Raw genomic sequence first — 8,145 nt, 5'->3', positions numbered from 1 at the left:
ATTCTTCTCCGAATACCCCCTCTATGGAGAGAATAAGTATGAAAGACAGAGCACAAAAACGTGGGGAACATGTACACAAGGTATAGGTGTACAGGGACAGCTCGTTCCTTCAACATCAGGGAGCTGTCAATTTCTTTTCATGATATAATCATGAATCATGACACTTTCTATCGGACCAGGGATCATGTTTCTGCTCCCAGTAGATGTTGCTTTTCTACTTCTACTAATCCTCAACTATCAGCTATCTTTAGGCTTCAATATGTGAGGATGTTTTGCTTAGTAACTCTGTTACAGAACTGGTCCATAGCTATGTCAGCCAGCACTTTCAGCCACCTCCATAATTCACTGGAGGATGCTGTGGTTACTTAACCTTACCATCCCCTTAATCTATCATTCTTTACTTATTACTACTTACCCACCTCCCACTAATTTCTCAAACCCTTCTAATAGGGCTTCTGACTCCAATACTCAATTGCAACGTTTCTGATTACTTTCTTACCATATAATATAACTCAGCTTCCTTTTATTTATCCTATTTCTTTTGAAGAAGGTAAACCTACACAGTCACAGGTTTCATCTCACCAAGTTTCAGTAAAACAAACAAGACAGCATAATGGATGGAGAGCTGGACCCTGAGTCAGAAAGACCTCAGTCCAAATACTACCTCAGACAATTGTGTGGTCCTCAGTTACCTCATCCACAAAAATGGGAATTATAGCAGTACTATTTTCTAGGATTATTTTGAGGATCAAATGAAATAATCCATATGACAAATTATTATTTAATATAAGATTAATTACTGATAAAATGAAATAATATTTGTAAAGTACTCTGCAGCCAGGTGGCATTGTGGATAGAGTATCAGACCTGGAGTTAGGAAGACTCCACTCCCTGAGTTCAAATCCAGCCTCAGATACTTACTATCTGTGTGTCCCTGGGCAAGTCACTTAACCCTATTTGCAAAACGAGCTGGAGAAGGAAATACCAAACCACTCCAGTATCTTTGCCAAGAAAACCTCAAATGGGGTCATGAAGAGTCAGACATGACAGAAATGACTCAACAACAATGGCAAATCTTCAAGCTTTATATAAATACTATTATTATTATTATCATCATTTATTTTCTTTTATTGGGACATATAACTCTTTTTGCTTGTTTCCTAAACTTTGGGGACTTATGTATAAACATCTGGGGGCATGGGCTTTATCAGTACCTTCTTCATGGATTATAGTTTCCCATTTTTCAGCTGGTATTTTTCCGTCATTATAGCTACTACCTATGATAACCTAACTTTGTGGATACATGTAAGATAGCTTTTCCTCCTCTCCCATAATTTTTATTGTAAAATTATTTTGACTAGATTTGCCAGCTGATTACACTCCAAATCAAATTTTCTCTTCTACGTTTCTTGTCTTCAACAGGCAGCAGTGAGAAATAAAAACACACCCTTTGCCTTTATTGCCTTCAGTTTCTTGCCCAAAATTGTAATATTCTGCCATACTTTCTAAGCTCCTTTTGCCAATATCATTTGTACACACATGAAATCACCAAAAGTGAGTAAGAGTCATTAACTTCGACAAGACTTAAAAAGTTCTTTGTTATGTGAGATATGCATGCCTCCAAACTCTTTATTGTGCCTCAGTCCCTCTGATAATCTCCCATCTTATAGTTTCTGTGGCTCTACATTATCAATTCTTGGAGGGCAAACAGCCACTTCTTCCCCAATGTACCCAACTCCTTCAGAAAGAACCTTAAACTTGGTTTTTAGCTTCACGTAGGCAGCTCTCTCTTATCTTCCTCCTCTGTGTGACAACCCTTCAATTTCCAAATATTTCCACTGTGTTTAGCTTTTTTAATCTGAATTTAATGAACAGCCTAAAGAACATTTCCACACATAATATATAAGAGAAAAAGAGGATTTTAAGTAAAATAGTATCTATTATGAAAATATATACATACATTCATATATATATATATACATATATATATATTTAAGAGTACATAATCAAATCAGCAGGTTACTTTTAAAGCTGTATATGTTTGTTTCCTCATTATCTAAATTCCATTCTCTTTGTGCATTTAAAAAAAATACTTCAATGACCCTGTTTTCTGTCTTGTCTGTCTTTCTTTTGGCAACACTATTGTTAACTCCTCTCTCTACCAAATGCCCCACTCCCAAATAAGGAAAAACAAACTCCTTATAGCAAATAAGCATAGCCAAGAAAAAGAAACCTATTTATTTAGGATTTCCAAAAAATGTATGTCTTGTTCTATATCCTAAGTCTATCTTTCATGTTTAGGGAGGGGAGTAACATGCTTTTTTCATCAGTTCTCTGGAGCCATGGGTGGTCATTGCATTGATCAGAGTTTTACTCTTTAAAAGTTGTTTTTCTTTACATTGTTTTTGTCATTGAATAAATTTTTCTCTGGTCTTCAATTCACTCTGCTTGAGTTCATATAAGTCTTACCAGGTTTCTCTAAAACCATCCCTCTTGTTATTTTGTATGGCTCAATAATATTCTGTTGCATTCACATACAATCATTTGTTTAGCCATTCTCCAACTGATGATCTCCTTTGTTTCCAGTTTTTGCTACAACAGATTCATTATAAATATTTTTGTACACAAGGATCTTTGCCCGCTTTATTTTATCACTGGGGATATAAATCTAATAATGTATCACTGGGAGAAAGGGTATTTACAATTCACTGACTTAGGGAGAATAGTACCAAAGTGCTCTCCTGAATGGCTGGACCAGTCTAAATCTCTACCCACTTTTGTGCAGCCTCTACAACAACTGGCATAGTTTTCCATCTTCTTCCTCTTCCTCCTCCTCTTCTTCTTCCTTCTCTTTCTGTTTGTCTTTTTCCTCCTCCTCTTCCTCCTCTTTTCTTCCCCTTCATATTTGCCTATTGGATAAACATGAAGCTGAACCCCAGATTCGTTTTCATTTGTATTTTTCTAATTATTTATTTAAGAGTGTTTTTTATGTATCTGTTAATAACTTAGATTTTTTTCCCTTTAATAGCTTAAAATTGCATTAAGACTTTTAGGACATCTTGTGTATCTTGAATAGCAGATTTTTTTTTCAAACTTGCTACAAAGACTTCTTCCCCAATTAACTGTTTCTCTTCTAATTTTAACTCCATTGATTTTGTTTATATAAAAACTTCTCAACTTTTGTTGCTTTCTTTTTATATGTTTTCAGTCATATCCAACTCTTCATGACCTCATTAGGGTTTTCTTGGGAAAGATACTGGAGTGGTTTGCCATTTCCTTCTCCAGCTCATTTTACAGATGAGGAAATTGAGGCAAACAGGATTAAGTGATTTGCCCAGGGTCACACAGCCTTTAAGTGTCTGAGACCACATTTGAACTCAGGAAGATGACTCTTCCTGACTCCAGGACTGGCACTTTATCCATTGAGCCACCTAGATGCCCCTTTTCAATTTCATGTTATCAAAATTGCCTCTTTTATCTTCTATGATCCTCTCTATCCTTTGTCTGGTTATCAACTCTTCCCTTACTCAGAGTTGCAAAGTTATTTTATTCCTTAATCCTCTAATGTCTTTATGATGTGAGCTTTCATATCTGGGTTATGTAGCCATTTGGAGCTTATTGTGGTATATGGTGTGAGATGTTCTAAACCCAATTTCTTTTAGACTGCTTTCCAGGTTTCCCAGCACTTTTTGTCAAATAATGAGTCCTTCTGATCCCTCCCCCTTTTTTAAGGCATACTTAATTGTCCTAAGTTACCCAGAGTGTGGAAAGGAACTTTTTGAGTCTTTTCTCATTTTCTTTTACAAAAGAGACCAGTCTACACAAGACATAATCATTTCAATGAGGCAGAAGTACTACCACTGCACAGCACAAGTCAGTGAAAAGTTACCTTCTCTGTAATGATTGAAATTCTCAACCTTATTTTTTAAACTACTTGTTATTTTTATACCTCACCCCTTAAGAACTTCTCTGTCTCAGTGAATTCATCAGGACCCTGAGTTCAGTTATTATATTTAAAAAGATAACTCTCAAATTCACATATCCAACACTAATCTGTTCTGAAGTTCACTCCTCTGTCTCCTTGACATCTATACTCAAATTTAGCATGCATAAAAATAAACCCATTGTCTTCCCCTGTCATCTCTCTTCTAAACTCCCCTATTTCTGGTGAGGGTTCCACAACAGTTAACCAGGTTTGCAATTTCAGAGTCATATTATGAGACTCTACTATCAAATACTGCCCAGCCATAACCTATGGCTACTACTACTTATTCTTGACATCTTCCTGTATCTTTTCAATATTTGTATCCATTTTTAAATGTATGAATTTTTAGAACCGGTCAAAAATTAATTAAGTTCATTAAAGCTTTGTGAATTTATTCTCTTACTACATTGGCTGGATTTGTTCAGCAAGATTATTAGAAGGCAAAAATCTCAATTATAAAAATATATTTCCCATGTGCCTTTTCCTGAAATTTTCCTAAAAAAAAAGTTTAGATGATTTATTTACAGTAATATTTTACATTTCTATAGCACTTTTCAGTTAAAAAGTACCTAAGATATTCTCATTGGAATTTCTATGAGATAAGCAGGGCTAGTATTATCCCCATTTTACAGATAAGGAAACTGAGGCTCAGAGAAGTCAACTATCATGCCCAAGGTCATATAGTTCATGTCAAGTTGAATTCCAAGTCAATAACTTTTCCTACTACATTGTGTGTATTAATACATATATCTACCAACATTTCTCCACATGAATTAGTCCCATACATTCTTCTTTCTTTCCTTTTCCCGGGGATTAGTTTTCCCCAAAATGCAATAAAGCTGTCCCTGGGACATGATCGTTCCCTTCTTCCGTTGATACAGCTTCCTGGTCACCTAAAGGCCTAAAATGTCCCATGCTGAAGTCCAGCGCCTTCAAATTTGGCCTTAGAACATGAAAAGTAACCTGCTGACCGAAAGTATTTCCATAAGGATGAGAGGGAAGCTGTATCTACCAAAGCTGAAACTAAGGGCTTCTATACCTTTAATGATATCTTCTTTGTGTGATATAGCTAAGGAACCTCCTCTTCTTAACTGTTTAGAGACCTTTGCATATCTTATTTCATCCTGACTTCCAACATGAACTGACAGGGTCACAAATCACAACTTCTACAAGAACTGCCACCAGTCTTGATGCTGGGGGGTAGAAGATGAAACATAGTCATTCTGGAAATATACTACCTCCCCTTCAATCTCTGCCGCTGCCACCACCACCCTCCCCAATAAAGAAAACCAACTAAGTATAATACATAGTTCCGATACATAGAACTTTTCTGATATACAACATTCTGATTCTGTGGTCCTTTGCTTTTCTGCTGAGAGAATGGAAACTTTATTCTTTATAGACCTTTTTCTACCTAAGCTTCCATGCTTCCCTGAATCTACCAATGTCACAAAAATGACATTCTACAAATTAGATTCCTATAAATCCATAACTAGTAAATTTGATACCTGAGGTAAATTTAATTAAGAAGGGGTTTGGGAGGGTCATCAATGCACGAATGAGGTAGAGACAACAGAATTTCAAGAGGTTGAAGAACTGGCAGAGATTGACACAGAAGAAAACCGTAAGCCAGGTACAGAACTTATTCAGAAGGAGAGAAAGATGATCTAAAAGTTCACAGATAGAAACTATGAAGACCTAAACAGGAAGTAATACACTTTAAAGGAGGAAATGAAGTGGCTGACTAATAAAGAAAGAGGAGGGATCTGAAAATGACAGTGAGATACAAAGAGTATGCTGACTCCTCCTCCTGGTCCTGAGTGTCAGGGAGCTTGTGAGAAGTAGCCAGTCTTGGACAGGGTGCCAAGAGATAAGAGTATCTTCAGGAAGAAGATAGGTTTCAGTGAGTATTGGAAGATGGAAAAGATCTGAAAGAAAGAGATCTAAGATGAAGGAGGGTTTGGTTTTGCTTTTTTCACAAGAGAAGTTTCTAGAGGGCATAATGAAAAGGGAAGACAGAGGAATATGGACCGGGGTGGGTTAGGAATGAAGTAGATAGAGATTAGTATGGGGAAAAGCAGCAGGAGAAAGAAGTTTCGGAGGGAAGGGGTAAGACAGGACAGTCCAGGAAGAGAGAGTCAAACCAAAAATGCAGTCATTGTGGGACAGTGTGTGGCTCTTCACCGGATCTTCTCCACTGACAGTGACATCAACTCCTTCACCCTCTTCTGGGGCTTTCACAGAAGTGAAGGATTTTCAAGAACCATAAGGTGTAAGGATACTACGCTCTAGACCACAGCAGGGCAAAAGTGGCGCCTCAGACGATGATTAGTGGGCCAAGGCTTTCGTTCCTCCACCCTAAATATGGTTCTGGATTCTTGCCACTTCAAAACAGCTAGGAACTGCGTAGGATCCTTTTGTTGGCTTCATAAGCATGGTTGCTAGTTTTTTCCTCAGTACTTGGCCTAGAGTCTTCTTCTGTCCCAACCTCTGCCCCCTTGGGACATCTTAGACTCCCATTTCCTGACATTATAAGGACAAAAAGTGTTTTGGAGAAAATGTTGATTTTCTTTGTGGTTTCAGGATTATCAATAGCATCATTCCAGTGTTAATCTGACGATCGATGTCTGTTCCAAAGACCTAACAATATTCCTTGCCTGGGGGTACTGACGAATTGGAGGAATTTGACAACCTTTGGTATTTTCCTCAGTGAAAGGATGATTGAGGAGGAAATGGATATAATATACAATAGTGAAGCGTAATAAATGCATATGCTATGGACCCAGAATATTTTTGGTAGTAATTGGGAGGGAAATTCTTGAATTCCTTTGGTTGGCAATGAAATCTGTTCATTTCAGTGTCTGACCAAGAGCTATTAATTTTAAAAATCAAAACAGATTTTTGTGCATAATACATTTTTTTGTTATTTGCATAATTAGCCTTTTTACCAGAAGAGAGACTGTTTTCACATAATACACCCACACGTTCCACGAATAAATTCCCAGGAAAAGAAAGTGAAGGATTGGTAGGTGGCAAGAGCTCTCTTCTTCCACATCCAGATGATGTCTTGGTTCCAGCTCCATTCCAAGCATTCTGGTCTGGTTTACCTGGTCTGGACTATGGTGCTCTCCCACAGTCCTAGGAATCACAATAAACCCTGGGCAGTCCCCTGTTTGAGAGGTCCCTAGGGAGACCAAGTGATTTTAGGGGCTACCTCAAAGTTTAAGGGTAGCCTACAAGGTGGGATCTGGATAGTCTGACCCAACAGGGGATGAATTGGGACCTCGAGATTGTCTCCTTTAAACTACAATCCTCTGTCCTCAAATTCCTGCTATATCTCCAATAAAATTCCCATAGGCATCTGACAAACTCAACATGTACCAAACAGTGCTTATTATCTAACCTACCCTCTAAACCTCCCTCTTCCTCCCAACTTTTCTACTTGTCAAAGGGATCACCATCCACACTCTCAGGCATCCTTTTTTTACAACCCTGGAGATATGTTTGACTATTCTCTACACAGCTCATTATCAACAAGCAGCTAAGTGTTGTATGGGATAGAGTGTTGGGCCTGGTGTCAGGAAGACCTGAATTCAAGGGATTTCAAATCTAGCCTCAAACACTTATTAGCTGTGTGGCTCTAGGCAAGTCATTTAAAAACTTTGCCTCAGTTTCTTCAACTGCAAAGTAGGGATAATATCACCTCACAGGGTTGTTTTGAGAATCAAATGAGATAATATTTGTAAAGTGCTTAGCACAAAGTCTGGCTCATGGTAAGAGACATATTCCCTTATTCCCTTGTCTTTCCCCACCAACATCCAATCAACTGCAAAGTTGATTTGCAGTTCTGTGACATCTCTTATGTCTGTCTCCTTTCCTACTTTCCCATAGCCACAGGGTTTGCCAGGCTTTATCACCTTTCATCCCCATGACTATAATTGCCTCCTAATTGGTCTCCCAGCCTCCACAAATACAACCTTCCCTAAAATAATCTTCTCAAAGCACATTGATACACTGACCGGGTCAATCTTTTCAGAAATCTTCAGTGACTCTCTATTGCATTTAAGATAACATATATTTATCACCCTTCCCAGGTCTTTCGAGTCCAGAACTGTCTCTCCTAATCAGTAGGGTCTGTTTTGACACTTCAGTTCTCAATT

This window comes from Phascolarctos cinereus, unplaced genomic scaffold (assembly GCF_003287225.1).
Source record: "Phascolarctos cinereus isolate Bilbo 61053 unplaced genomic scaffold, phaCin_HiC Scaffold_3;HRSCAF=262, whole genome shotgun sequence".
In the NCBI taxonomy this organism is placed as follows: Eukaryota; Metazoa; Chordata; class Mammalia; order Diprotodontia; family Phascolarctidae; genus Phascolarctos; species Phascolarctos cinereus.
The sequence above is the reverse complement of the archived record's forward strand: the minus strand, read 5'-3'. Positions refer to the sequence as shown.